The sequence below is a fragment of the Festucalex cinctus genome, chromosome 14 (genome assembly GCF_051991245.1).
Source record: "Festucalex cinctus isolate MCC-2025b chromosome 14, RoL_Fcin_1.0, whole genome shotgun sequence".
Taxonomy (NCBI): Eukaryota; Metazoa; Chordata; class Actinopteri; order Syngnathiformes; family Syngnathidae; genus Festucalex; species Festucalex cinctus.
In genome coordinates, this window is record NC_135424.1 from 28,111,632 (window position 1) to 28,126,276 (window position 14,645).

A 14,645-nucleotide genomic window follows, 5' to 3' on the forward strand; every position below is an offset into this window, starting at 1 on the left:
CTGCTATCAATCCTTCAATAGTGGGCTTTATCCCTATGGCTGCTTGTGGCTTCAGGGGATACTGGCTTTTATTGGGCAGTGTCACGTTTGGTTTTAATTTGATTACAACTGGCTGTGCTGACTTAACAAAGCCTATATCTGTCTTATGTTGTGACCACAATCGCGAGGGTATCTGGCCAAGCAGGCTTTCATGCTCTGCTGACAGTGAGGCTTGCACAAAAGCTGGCCTGTGCACCAATGTGGTCACAGCGCGGCCTTCACTGACAGTAAAAAATGAAATTTTGATAAATTGTTTATCGGGTGAAATATGGACGCGCGGATTATCGGTGTCTTTCCATGCAATAATTTGTAATGCTGCTTTTACCATTGGGCCAAGCTCCCATGATTTGTGTCCCTTTTCAACAAGCAGTGTCATGTGTAGTGCTGAATTTGGCACTTGAAACCATATGGCTGCTCTTAATGGAAGTGTAATTGCTGCGGCTGCCCCTTGGGGACCTACATAAATGTTGACTATGTGCACATAGAAGCAATTATTATCCATAACTTCCTTCCAGCAAATCTCATAGTCTTTGTGGTTTTGCAATTCGTCAAAGAAGAGTGTACAGTGTTCAGGCATTGATGGCTTTCTTGCATGGGGCAGTATTTTTTGTATCCATTCAGTCCATAATTTCCAATCCAACAGGAGTGGTGCAGTCTTCACGAGCAACAGAGAGTATACAGTGGCATAATGCTGTTTTTCTCGTGGGGTTTGGAGTGGCATCAGGGTGGTGGCTGGTAGCGAGTCTTTTGGCGGCAGCTCGACCCAGATGCCATCTGGTGTGCACATGATGTTGGCATTAAGAGCACAGAGAATGTCTCGTCCAAGTAGGTTGATAGGCGTTTGGTCAGAGATGAGGAGCGGCGCCACTACCTTTCTTCCTGATACCAACATTGGAATTGGTTGAGTGAGGGGGATGAGCTGGGTTTTCCCAGAGAAACCTATTGTCTTTATCGATGAGCCAGACAGGGGAAGTTTTAATCCAGAGCTCCCCACGCAGGAATAAGTAGCCCCTGTATCCACCATGAAGTCATGCTCTGATCCTTCAATGACAACAGGGACAGTGGGCCCATCTTGTGGTTGCGTTGTTACTGCTGGCGCCATGATGATTTCTCCCCCAGGCTTCTCTGGGCCTCCCTATTGCGGCCCTCTCAGATCTATCCAGGGATTGGTGGGACAGTCGCGTTTGAGGTGGCCTGGCTCGCCGCAGCCCCAGCATTCGTTTCCCTGGGGGCGGTTCTGGGATGAAGTGCCCCGGGGTGCTGGTCCTCGATGAGCCGCATTGCGCCTGGGGTCAGCAAATGAGGTCGGTGGTCCCCCATGGTGGCCTGCTGGAACACTCTGCGGGCCCGCATTTCCACGACCAGGTGTCCGCCGGCTTCCATGGCTGTGAGTCTCCCTTGTGGGCTGGCCTCTTCCATCCCTTGACTCATTATAGTGCACATGGATTTCAGTTGGCACTGGAGGATGCATGGGAAGGTTCAGGGTCTGCGGCCCATTAGGCTGAGTCAGTAGGGGTCCTCCCAGTGGGAGGATTGGCAGGACAGCAGCTGGCACAGGTGCAGGTGCTTGTGTTGTGAAGGCAGTCGCCTGGGGCATGGGGGCCGTTACCTGGGGCACCTGGGGGCAGGAGGCCACATTTGGGGCCACAGTTGGAGCCGGAGGCTCAGGGATCGGGGGACCTCCCACCGTTACTAGAGGAGCTTGAGTCTTGACCTTGTCCTTCTTTTGTCTCAGCTCAGTCAGCTGCAAGTGGGTGAGCTTGGCATTCATCTGACGATGTGCCTCTTCTTCTTTTAGTTTTTCCTTCCGCAGGGCCTCCACATGGTGCACCAGGTGCTCTTAGAACAGAGGCCAGTCCATTTTCATGAGTCCCACTACATTGTCCAGCCGGTCTTGAACCTCATCAGGCATTGATTTTTTCACCATGACTTTGAACAGGCTTTCAGTGGTGCTATTATTATTCCAGGCACTGCCTGTCTCCTCTCTCCACTTCCGCTGGAAAGAGTGAAGGAACTTAATGGGGCATTCATCTTCTTTCAATGTCTCGCCCTCCAGTTTGGCTGGGTCCATTTTTTCTGGATAATATTGTCGCAGCTGCCTCCAGACATCGCCACGGTGTCCATTAAAGCCAACATGATCAGCCTGGTTCCCCATCAGCAGCACATCCAGTCCAGCTCTCTCCAGGATCTCTTCCGCTGTATGTTTTCCAACCAGGTGCATCAACAGCGCTTTGATGTCTCCCAAGGCAAGCGTGACTCCGGCTGTGCTTTCTTCCAGGGCAGTGATCCACTTGTTAGCCCCGTTCGTTAAATCAGGCAGCCTGTCAGCTAGACCTATCATGTCGCAGAAGGACCAAGGCACATAGTGGCGCTTTCCATAGCTTCTGGTGACCAGTGGGCACTGGGAGACGCTGGCACCATGAGGGCCTCCCTGCTCGCTGCTTGGGTGGTATGCTCTTCCACTGCGCAGTGTTCTGCCAGGCCCATGTGGCTCGGCTGCATTCCTGCCAGGAAATGATGATCTTGGAGTGTTCTCATAGTCCGCCCTTGCAGCGGCCTTTCAGTGCTCCACTGGCTGGTGTAGTGGGGAGGATCAAATGTCTCAGGGATGTCCACCAGAGCTTCCTGGTTGGGCGTGGGAGCAGTGTAGGAAGCGGACGGTGGGTTCTGGCGTGGATGCTGGCCTCCTTCTGGAGTGGGCACAGGGTGCAGGTTCAACTCCCGTCGTGCCGTCAAGGGAGTTTGGGGGCTCAGAATTGGGGGTGTCGGGTCGGCAGCGCTTTCTGACAGCTGGATCAGGGATGTCTTTGGGCACCTGCTCTCGCCCCCTCCGTACCGCTTCTCCATGTCAGCCAGTGAAAGGAGCCCTTTGTTGGGGCCTCCCTCATTCGCGCGTGTAATATGTCCTTGCTCTCTAAGGCACTCTGCTAGCATTATGTCTCTGTATTGCTTTCTGTTGTCTCTCGTTTCTTGAGTTGTCATTTCCATGAAGTCCAATGAGTCATCCGTGAACTTCTTCTTTTTTGACCACAAGGGCAAGGCATCCACTCCTACTTTTCGTATTACTTCATGGAGGGCACTTAGTTTTTCTTCCAGTTGCTCATCATCAATCATGGGTGTGCGTGCCTGCGAATTAGGACCAGGTCTATGTGTGAATAAACTTGATCGAGCTGTGGGGTTGTGGGCTGTGTCTATACTATTCTCTTTGGCTCTGATGCGTGTGAGTGTGTGTGCTTCAGCAGCGCGCCTGTGTGCAAGGGTCAAAGGGTCAATGGAGTGTGCGCGCGCGCGTGTGAGCTCGCTTGGATCAACAGTGTGCGCACATGCATGCATGTCTGTACCTAAAATGTCTCCTAGTGGGCTAGGACTATAAGTGGATGTTGACAGGTCCGAAGACTCGCCCGCCCTCGCACTTGCATCAAAGCCCACCCCCCCATATTCTCTGTCTGCTTTTGGCTGTGTTTTGAATGACACCTCAAAAGTGCCTGTAACCTCCCCGCTTAAACTTCTATTTTGGCCCCCCCTTACCACGTATTGACCAGACTGACCCCCACCCTTCCCACATGTATATGGTGGCGGTGGATTGCCCTGCAGCGCTGGGGCAGTGGGCAGGCACAGTAGCTCCTCAGCTTTACTTTTTTGAATTTGAGAATGAGACGGCCCTTCTTCCCTTAGCGGGAGCTGTGATGCTCCAAATGCCCGCTTTCTACCCTCCTCCCTAAAAAATCGCAGCACTTCTCGTTCTCTCGCCCGCTTTCCTTGCCTGCTTGCGCTAAAGTCTTTTGCTTTATAATGTTTAATATTTTGCTCAATTTCATCGCAACAGGCAGCCATAAAGGTCCCTTCTTTAGGCCATCTTAATTGGCCAGAGGTTCTTTTGTGCCACTTTGCCATACATTAGGCGCTTTCACACCGCAGGAACTTATTCAGGAACTTCCCTATGTTCCGGGGGAGTTTGTCCAAAGTTTGCGTTCACACACAAAAGTAGTTCCGGGTCTGGGGGGGTCGAAACGGTACTACCTAAGTACCTAGGCAAGAGGAGGGTATTTCGGTGTACCCTGAACTACACAAGTGGGGGCGTGTTGTGAAGTGTGTCATGATTGGTTGACTGGACGAGGAGGTGTGTTTTGGATAGGTGAGTTTTTCGCGGTAAAGCCGCCATTTCTTTTTTACTTTTCACTGCTGAGAGCGCGACGATTTTTCCCCCCAAACGTTTTGGAAATGGAAGGATTTAAAAAAACCGATAGGTGGACGGACGAAGAAGTGCAGGCTCTCCTGAGCATTTACGGGGACGAGGAGACCCAACGACAATTTGAAAGTGCCACAAGAAACGATCAAGTCTATCAATTGATAACCGCGAAGCTAGAAGAGCTTAGCATTTTCCACACACAAAGGCAGGTAAGGGGAAAACTCAAGAAACTCAAACAGGACTATAAAAAACTCAAGGACCACAACAGCCGAAGCGGAAATGACCGCAAAATTAATAAATGGTACGAAAGACTGGACGTCATTCTCGGCCACCGGATGGGGTGTACAACCGGTAAAACAAAGGACTCTGCAATTGCAATGCTGGAAGTTATGTGCGAGGACACGGCAGTGGGCGAGGATTCCTCAACAACAGACACGCTAACACACCAAGGTAAGACAGAATTGCCTCATGAACATTTGTATTTATATATTCGTTTAGGTCGCTGCGCGGTCTTAACGTGGCTTTTACACCGCGCTAGCACTAAGTTGTTAGCGTAGCATGGCTTAAGCTTGGCAAAGGCACGCATCCAGCTCCGAACCTATGTAATGTTGTGAAATCATTCCTAAATCAATTAACCTAGTAAATGAAGAGTATTTTAGGCAGCTAATGCCGAAATAGCCTTGCTTCCAGTGATGACGAAATTGGAAAGCTTTGTGCAAAGGACGTGTGGAAACCAGGCATGATATGCACGGTTAAAAGCAAAACAACCACTTCGTTTGTTTGTTTTTTCCCTTAAGCCAAGGCTCTGTGTACAACGCGACTAAAGAGTTTTAACTTGTTAGTCTCATCACCTAACAGCTCGTATATAGTTCTGGGGAAACGAAAACGTAAGAAGAATGATTCGAAATTGATATTTTGCCGTGACCTTCACCTCGATACCAGCGCTACTTTGCCATGAATCGCGCGAGAATTTCGCTGGCAGGGGAGTTGACGGTCACGGTGAAATATCCGTTGCTATAAAAGGTATGCCGTCTAACAGTGTAAACTGACGTTTGTTGTGATGTACTCTGACTTACAGCGGGACCTTCTCTGTGCTCTCCTTTACGTTATGATGCCTCCCTGAACAGTCCTGGTATGTTTCATTTCATTTTATATAACTTCAAAAGCTTCATTTAAAACTTTTAAAGCAACACCCCACTCACAATTAATTTTGCTTCGTTGAATAAGGCAGTGTGTTTGTTTGTTTATTGGACATTATAAACAAATGAGTAGCAGTTAACATTTTAAAAGAAAGAAGAAACTTATTGCAATCATTCATAATAGTTTACATGTTCAAAGGAGTAGAAAGAAGTTAAAAACTTGTCTAGTCCTACCCATTCTTTATATCTACTGACTCATTTCATTTAAAAAAAAAAAAAAAAAAAGTACATTACTGGAATGTATTAATTTACTACACATTTTCTTTTACTGGAATGTACTAAAAGAAAATGTGTAATCCTGCTTGTGTAAACAATTGCACCTTAACACATGCGTGCATTTGTCATTAACGTATGTACATGAAATTCATAGGCATACACAATAATAAATCCTCATACTCACATATACAATTTTCATTTCACTCATAATGGTGCATTGAGAAAGGGGGGAAAAAAAAAAAAGTTACATTCCTGCAATTTTACTCGTGTGTATTGCCTAAAAAAGCTTCAAGTGCATGCCGCCATATTTGGCAATGTAGTGTGGCATATTCTGTTCTGTAACTATGAAAAATGAAAGTACATTAACGTGAGTGCCGTGTTTTACCCCTACCTAAATCATTGTACTGTACTCTTACTCATAGCACGAATCTGTTGAAACCGTTTAAGTCAGGGGTGGCAAACTGCGGTCCTCGAGGGCCGGTGTCCTGCAGGTTTTGCAGATTTCCCTACTCGAAGTGCAGCTGATTCCAATTAACAGGCTCGTTATCAGGTTTCTGCAGAGCTTGCTGATGAGCTGATCATGAATCAGCTGTGTTGAAGGGAAATATCCAAAACCAGCAGGACTGCGGCCCTCGAGGACCGGATCTCGCCACCCCTGGTTTAAGTCGATGCGTTAGGAAGGTACAAGCGAGGATGGTCCGTCCACAAGCAGAAACTGCGCCACTCGAACAGAGTTTCCTGCCCCTTTGTCAAGTTCCAATAAGTTCAAAGTCATGTAACTGGAAGCTCATCAAAAGTATTTACTGTCACTCATTGTACATTTACATCCCTATAGGTTAGCGGACACGGGACCGAGACCACCTATTTTTGGAATACCTGCACCAATTTGATGAAAAGAAGGGGGAGTCCACGAGTGCAACGTTCTTAGAAGAAATGCAGTTGCACAAGGAGGACCTTGAACTCAGACGCGAGCAGCACAAGGAGGAAGTTGACCTCAGAAGCGAGGAGCGCAAGGAAGATCAACACGTGGCACATGAGCTGGTTGAACAAAGGCACGACAGAGAGTTCCAAATGGGCTTCCTGGCAGTCCAAAACAGACTTGTGGACACAAATAAGTCAAATGCATAAGTAATAAATGCTTTTGTTTTCATATCACTTTTGTGGTTCTGTTTTTTTTTTCCACACGAATAAAAACTTATGCTCAATGAATTCTTTTTAATGTTTTTATTTTTGACAAACAGTAATGCAAACATAATTACAGCGTCCCACCATTCAGAGGTTCTGATGTTCTTCCACTCCCTGCGCGGAACACACCCAGATTGGTAGAAGTGGCAAATCTGAAACCTTTGTTCTAACATTCGTGCATCGTCAAAGAAAGCAAGCCATTTCAACACTTTGGATCGGTCAATCATGTGTTTAACAGAAAAAAAAAACAAAAAAAAAACATGCGGACAGACTAACAATACGTCCAGGTCCAACGGTATTATGAAATACGCAGCGTACATGTACCGTGAACAGCAACTCGCCATCAAGCCCTATTTTGCCGTGAATTGCACGAGAACTAGGCAGGAAACACCAGTTTCCAGCGATTGCCCTTTTCATGGCAGAATGTACGACAAAATATCCACAAACGACCGACGCGCGGGGACACACGCAAGTAGACGTGCAACTGAACGCGCCAGTCATACGTTGTGTTTAAGGCACTAATACACTCTGTAACTTCATTTTTTTTTCGTGTTCTCCACCTTGCAAGGGGAGCTCCGTTACATGTTACAGCTTAATTCCGATGTGAAATAAATTTCGTATAATTGTGTTTAAACCTTACCAGTGCACGTCTTCGTGCTTGCAGGTTTGACTGTCTTTCCAAGTGAGCAAGTCCTGCCCATTTCTCATCTTGATGTGGTAATACGGCGGGTCCCAATGGTTCTCATCAACCTTTCCCGTGAAGTTCTAATTGCTGCAAACACAACTCTGTACAACATGACAAGGAAAACGAAAAGATGATATGCCTTGTATTATAACAAATGGCGATGGAGGGTCAAAGGTCGCGTTTTTCAACGTCACACTGGTTGTTTGTCATTCAGTTTTACCGGTACCGCCACTTGCTGGACAGGCGGGGTAGTGCTGTTTTTTTTCCTCCCCTGACATACGTCATCAGTCTCATTTGAATAAACTACCCTGCCTGCTTTCGTGCCGTGTGAACGCAAACTCGTGGGCCGCTCACAAGTTCTTCGGACCCGGAACTGACTCTACCATGAACTCAAAGTTCCTGGGCTTTTTGGTGTGAAAGCGCCTATTGTCGAATTTGTTGCTCAAAATCAGGTTTTTGCATGATTACAAATGCCATTGGGCTAGATGTCCCAACTCCCTTTGAGTGTCGAACACCCATGACGCCCTGCGTAACCTCACCTGATTGTGAATTCAGACTTGCCGGTTCGTTGTCCGCGCTTACTTTTATCAAGACAATTATCTTGCCCGCGGTAATAGCAGTTTTTAGTTTTGTTCGGGGGTGAAAAGTTAGCCTTAGCTGCTCCTCGCCGTCACAATCAATTTCTTTAGTTAATTGCCCAAATTTTCCCACCTCCCAATGCACTTTTTGGGGAACCACTGAGATACAGAGCTTTGGATCTTCTGAAATTTTGTTTTCTCCCACAAGAGGCAAATGGTTGGGGATTCCCAAGAAAGGTTTTAGAGGGACAACTGCTTGACCTTGAAAATTTCTGCAGAGATAGTCCAACAGTGGAGCTAGCCTGGCTGCTGTCCAAATTTCCCTAAGTTGCAAATCCCAGTCAATACCAGGAAAATCTTTCTTAATACACTCAAGATTACAGAAATCTGTTATTTTCCACAGTTTATGATTTATCAATAGCTCACTTTGCCACTGTTCTTTTCCGTTTTTGTCACGAAAGGTACGCTCAAGCCAGAAGTGGGTTCTTATTCCCTGCACTTCGGGCTCGTCAATATCAGGAATATTTAATTTTGGCACACTTTCCTGTACGATTATATTCTCCATCCACTATTAGTTCATATCACTCACCTTACTTTTATTTATACTACTTTACTATTTCCTTTCTTTATTTATTCGTTTAATTATTTTATTATTATTGCTATCGTTATTATTCTTATTATTATTGCCGACAACAAAAAGGCACTTTATTTATTTATTTTTATTATTATTATTAATATTATTATTTTTTAAACCCACTCTCCTTCCTTTCTATCCCTCCCACTGCAGGCTTAACAATTTTATTTCTTATTTTTCCATGCAGTTTACAATGGAATCCACAGAATAATTCACAATGCGATTCACAAATCTTTCCAACACTATTTCCACTATCCCACAATCCTTCCCTAATTACCTACTTAATATCAGCTTCTCAGAAAACCTTCCTTTGTCTTTCGCCAACCTGGCTAGCACACAGGCGTCAACCACTAACCTTCTAACGCCACTAGACAACACTACGCAATCTTCTTCCAGTTAACAACTTTTTCTTGATTATCCCTTCTGGACTCTTAAAAAACAACATTCAGTTATGCTTTTCCTGCTAGCAATCCACTTTTATCCACAAGTCCGCCGTCTGCCGCACATTTTGCCTGTCACAGACCAAAAGACATTACAAACATAGTTCCTCTTGAACTAAGCTTATAGACAAAAACACAGTGATCTTAATGACCCAAAACCTTCCTGGCTGGGGACACTGCAATCACTTGGCTCAATACAATTTCTTTAGCCTACTCCGAGGCTCTTGAACACACAAAAAATAAGGTCTTCTTTGACCTAGAAACCCGCCCGAATTTTCACACACTTAGCACAATGCTTCTCGGCCTGCCCTGAGGCCGAAAAATAGGGTCACCTTAACCCAAGCAGGTGCTCAGTTACCAGTCAAATTCACATCACAATGAGTCCATCTCGGACTTACAACAACGTCCCCTTGGACGAGACCCGTCTCGGGTCTTAAAACAATAATACTGTGGCTCACCTCAGAGCAGAAGCCTAACTAGGCTTTTTCAACAAAAATAATCCGTCCTGGATTTGCAGCTCACTTAGAGCAGAAACCTAACCTCTTAGGCTTTTACAACAAAAAAGGATCCGTCCTGGATCTGCAGCTCACTTAGAGCAGAAACCTAACTTTTAGGCTTTTACAACAAAAAAGGATCCGTCCTGGATCTGCAGCTCACTTAGAGCAGAAACCTAACTTTTAGGCTTTTACAACAAAAAAGGATCCGTCCTGGATCTGCAGCTCACTTAGAGCAGAAACCTAACTTTTAGGCTTTTATAACAAAAAAGGATCCGTCCTGGATCTCCCCTTCTTGGGGCAGCTCACCTTGAGCAAAGAACACTTTCTACTTAATACTTTGGCCGTTTTTCACACAACAAGACAAACATACAACATGCACGTGGTCAGGTTGACTTGGACTCCTACAATTTGCAATTTACTTTTGACTAAATTCGAAATAGACCTGGGCATATGTCAGACAGCTAGACACGCCGTGATCAGGCAGTTAGTTTCCAGACTTTAATAATTGAGCAGAATAAAAGGTCTGCTTACCTTAATTTTTTGTAGGCCTTGTCTGGAAGTAACGCACCGATTTGGCGTGACACGCTGTCCGTTTTTCCCCAGAACTTTGTCCAAATCCGGTTGTCACTGCACCAAAATGTCGGCTCTCGGGTCAGGCCTGGAGCCGGACGGCTGGCCGCAGCGTCACCTGTTCCAGCACCTGTTGGCAGGCTGGTGCACCAGGTCCCCTTTTGCGTTGTGTGTTGAAAGCAGATGCGAGTCAGAAAAAAGAATAGGCGGGAATCCAAAGTCAAGCTGAACAAAAAGCGGCTTTATTGGCAAAAGCACAATGAGACCATTCAATTTGCGCAAATGGAAAAAATCTGACAATTTCAGGAAATGCAACAGTTTATAAAGCTTCATCCATGGTACAACCTCTTTTCCTGGTTGGCTATCAAACCTGCCTGCCCACTTCACGCTTAGATCTTATTGGCAAGGGAAAGCCTCGGCCAAACCCACTTATTATGAGATGCAGTTTACTGAATGCTAATAGTATCTGCTTTTGACCACTAGGGGGTAGTGCGAGCTTAGTTTTGTGACTTCTACTGGTATCCAATTGGTATTAAGTAGCCCGCAGATCATACGTCTCCCCCCCCCCCCCCCCACTCTTGAGACCAGAAGTAGTAACAAGTTTTACTGGTATCAAAAGAACTTATTCGTTCATAAAATAAGGTGACCTATCATTTACATTGTATAATCTAATAATTTTGCTAAACTAACCTTTTTGCAGACACCCAAAATAATGAGAGCCTTGTCCTAAGCATCGTCCCTCAGCTAACAATAACGAGACCCTTGTCCTGAGTCATTTGACTGCCATCTGACAGTTTGTAAAATAATGAGATCCTTGTTCTGAGCTTCTCCTATGATTGTCAACTGGAAGTCATAAAGTAATTAAGATTCTTGCTCTGACCTTTTTCCCGTCATGGTTGTAAGCTTTTCAGGATATCCCTTGTTCGTTAGCCCTTAAGCGTGAAGGAGCAGTTTTCAACAGTTGGCCCTAGTGAACATGTGATTTCGAAGGAGCAGTTTTTCAACAGTTTGACCATAGTGAACATGTGATTTCTGGTATTTTCAGCTGGCACCTTAGAGTTACAAAATTAAGTAAAATGATTAATTGGTAACAAATACATGATTCCCTTTGTGACAAGTCAGGATACACACTGGCATTTAATTTCCTTAAGCTATTTAAACACAAGTAGCAATCATAAAGTTGTTTAGCATGAAAAGGATTTCACTTGAACATTTGGCCTAGAATAGGTCAATAGTTCAAGGGACAGCACCAAAAATCAGATCCCACAATAGTACTGTGCTAATGTGCTGTATTGTATTTTTGTTTCAGTTTTACAGTAAATTAAATAAAGACATAAAAACTACAAAAGACATCTGTTAACTTTCTGTCTAGCTGGATATAGCAGACACGTCTAGTGAGGACAGAACAGATACCATTAATTCCAACTCAAATATAGGATTTTGGATGCAGCATCTTGTGTCTTGCTCGTGCACGACATTCACTGATATGTGACATGTTCACTGCATGCCGATCTAAGATATCCTATTGGCCCTTGAATGCTCTGAACCAATGGCAGGAGAGCTTTTTCATGATGACGGAAAAGAGAACGTAGGTATCGGTATGGTATCGGTATCGGCCAATACTGCAAAGCGGGGTATCGGGATTGGTATCGGGGGCCAAAAAACGGTATCGGAACAACACTAATTTTAATAGAAAGCAACACTAATAACTAGTAGTGCATAGCTTTTCTACTTGTATGAAACATGTTTACCCAATTTTTAGACACTTTTGGAAACCTCAATTGAATTAAACGGAATTTCAATTTAATGTGACTGTCCTCAGTCGACTTTTGTTTCCCAAAACCCGTAACCTCAAATGTATGCTGTGGTTAATAGTAATTTAGCAGACTAAATTGTTCAACACATTTCCTTGAGGGTTGTCAATTATTTAATTGATTGCCATTTAAAATAATTGTTAACATATTTGGACACTATTCTTTCTGTGTGCCTTAATAATTTTGGTAAAACATTTTGACTCAACTGATTGAGCAAGAAACTAATTTCTAAGCATGATGCATTTCCAGGATTGTCTTAGTGGTTAACAATTAGTCCTTCCAAATTGAGTAAAGTGAGCATACACATACTTTTTTTTTTTTTTAATTATAATGCTACGTTTAACAATGGATGTTTTGGAAAATGCCCTTGCAACCGTAACAATCTTATTCCAGGCTTTGCCGATTCGTCAGCCAGCGCTAGCACAGAGATTCTTGACACCAACATTGCGCAACTCGTTTGCGACGCTCAACAAGGATCAGTAACCCATGAAGACATGGCACAAATCCTCAGCTGACTAATGGTATGGCTAGGTGGAAATTTAGCGTTCATGAACTCGAACAAGTGAAAAACGTTTTGACAGCAGAACAACAAATTCATGCCCAAGTTAGCAGCAAGCTAGCCGATTGATGAACCTGACCATGTCGACTTGGAAAACTAAGTTAAAAAATTGACACAGGAACTCAAAGTGAGTACACAAACTGCCCGCATGCATGAACAAAATTGGCATAGCGCCACATTTGAAATTCGCAAGCTAAAAGAAAGCATTGCATAATTATTAAATCATCACACTGAAGCTCAGTGGATTGATTTCCAAACTGAGCATGAATTTGACAAGTACCTCCTAGTCCTCGCGAATGATGAAATTGCGGAATTCAAAAAGATTGAAAAGATTACACTTTTGAAAAATGAACGCATTGAAGGAAAAAGAGAATTTTCATATGAAATCTCAGTTCATGGCAACGGATGATAAACTCCGTCGTTCCACAAGGTAACACCAGATGTCCAACTAGCCATCCCAAACCATTGCTTTGGAGGTCCCCGTTCGGAACCTGTCTCAGGTGAACACTCCCTTGCATTTTGATCCATCAGTGGTGAACGCACTTGTTCCTGCACGACGGCCTCAAAATGGTTCTCATCAGAAGCACCAGTACAGCCACAGTGCACCTGCACGGACGAGTCATAGCTCCAGCCATAGCTGTGAATGGGAGAAATGCTTTGCAAAAACAAAATCCCACAAAAGGAAACCTCCCGGCACAAATAGTCCTCAGGAGCCCCCATCCAAGTCAGGCGACTCCTCAATTCACAGCAAAATCTGGACAAAAGTCCGTGATGGGCTCCGCAAATTAGCCAACGACAGTCAGCCGACAGCCGTCAATCAGACACAGGTGCACACCGTTCTTGCAGTCCAGCTGGACCCACCAACTTCCTTGTCTTCTGCCAGTGCACCTGTTACCCAGTAAAATCAACCATTCAAACAACCTTTAGGTAACCTCACGATTAAAGGTGCATCGCGCAAGTTCTTTTGAGGACGACACTTGAACAAACATTGGACTATGACGCCTTGGTTGATCCTGGCGCTGACATTGCTGTAATGTCCAATACGCTCTTCAACCAACTTCAAGCCATGCTAAAGAACAGTGGCCGGATGCTCCGCCTCAACCACTGCTCATTGGAGATCGGTGCATTTACAGTGACTAACACCCATCTGGACTCCACGGTAACGTTACACTGGACGATTGGACCACACAAAATTGTCCACCCTGTGTACGTATCTGCTGTGGAATCAGTCCCGCTTCGCATTGGTCAAGATCTGCTGGGCCGCTTCAAGCCACTGAGGGTCATGACATCATTCGCCCATGACATGCCACAAAGCTGTCAAAGGGATACTCGAAAAGGCCAAGCGGGGTGTTGAAAGCAATGTTCCCTCTAAGCTGCGCGCGTGCGCAATTGGGCAGTGCTCTCACCCTCTCAGCGCACAGCAAATGTCTGCAGCGCATTAAAAAAAAATCCTAACCTGAGCTGTATTTACTGTTTGTAGTTTTTATGTTATCTTCCTATGAAGACATTGAAAACTTTATATAGCACGTGATTAACCGAGTGGTTCAGATAAATGTGACAAAAAAATAAAAGCTGCGCCCGTGCGTGGGGAACACTCATGTCGTGCCCGTGGGATGGAGCAGCTCCATCCAAAATGAATGGGCAACATTTTAATAAATGACAAGTTTTCCGTTATTTTTTAATGGACCAAAGTAACTTTGGTTGTTTTGCTACTAATGCATTGCAGGTACATGTGCATTCAGTTGGAAAAATTAAAACATTCTAAGGTTGCACAAAAAAACTAAAAAAAAAATTAAAAAAAAATTAAAACATGAAAACAAAATGAAGTTGCCCATATTTATATAAATTGTTTTGAGACTCAATTAGCCTAAGGTTAAAATGACCTGTGTGATTAAAAACAAGTAACAAACCTAAGGCTGATTCTAACCGTGTCACAAATCTGATATATAAGTTATTTGAATTTTTTGTAACATACATACATCATGTAATTTATGATCTCAGGTGTGGTACTGGTTTGGGCGGCATGTGCATGTTTGATGT

The 14,645-nt window shown here is 44.6% G+C and overlaps 1 protein-coding gene and 1 long non-coding RNA gene across 10 annotated transcripts in view; one reads left to right on the forward strand and one right to left on the reverse strand.

Moving 5' to 3' along the window:
- The window catches only part of zswim8 (zinc finger, SWIM-type containing 8), a 1,066,004-nt gene that overhangs the window by 902,448 nt on the left and 148,911 nt on the right, over positions 1-14,645 (forward strand). The window lies entirely within an intron of this gene.
- LOC144001325 (uncharacterized) lies at positions 5,640-7,827 on the reverse strand. Its single transcript, XR_013278449.1, has 3 exons — positions 7,469-7,827; positions 6,913-6,980; positions 5,640-6,681 (listed from the first exon to the last, which is right to left on the reverse strand). It is a non-coding gene; the product is annotated as an uncharacterized LOC144001325 (long non-coding RNA).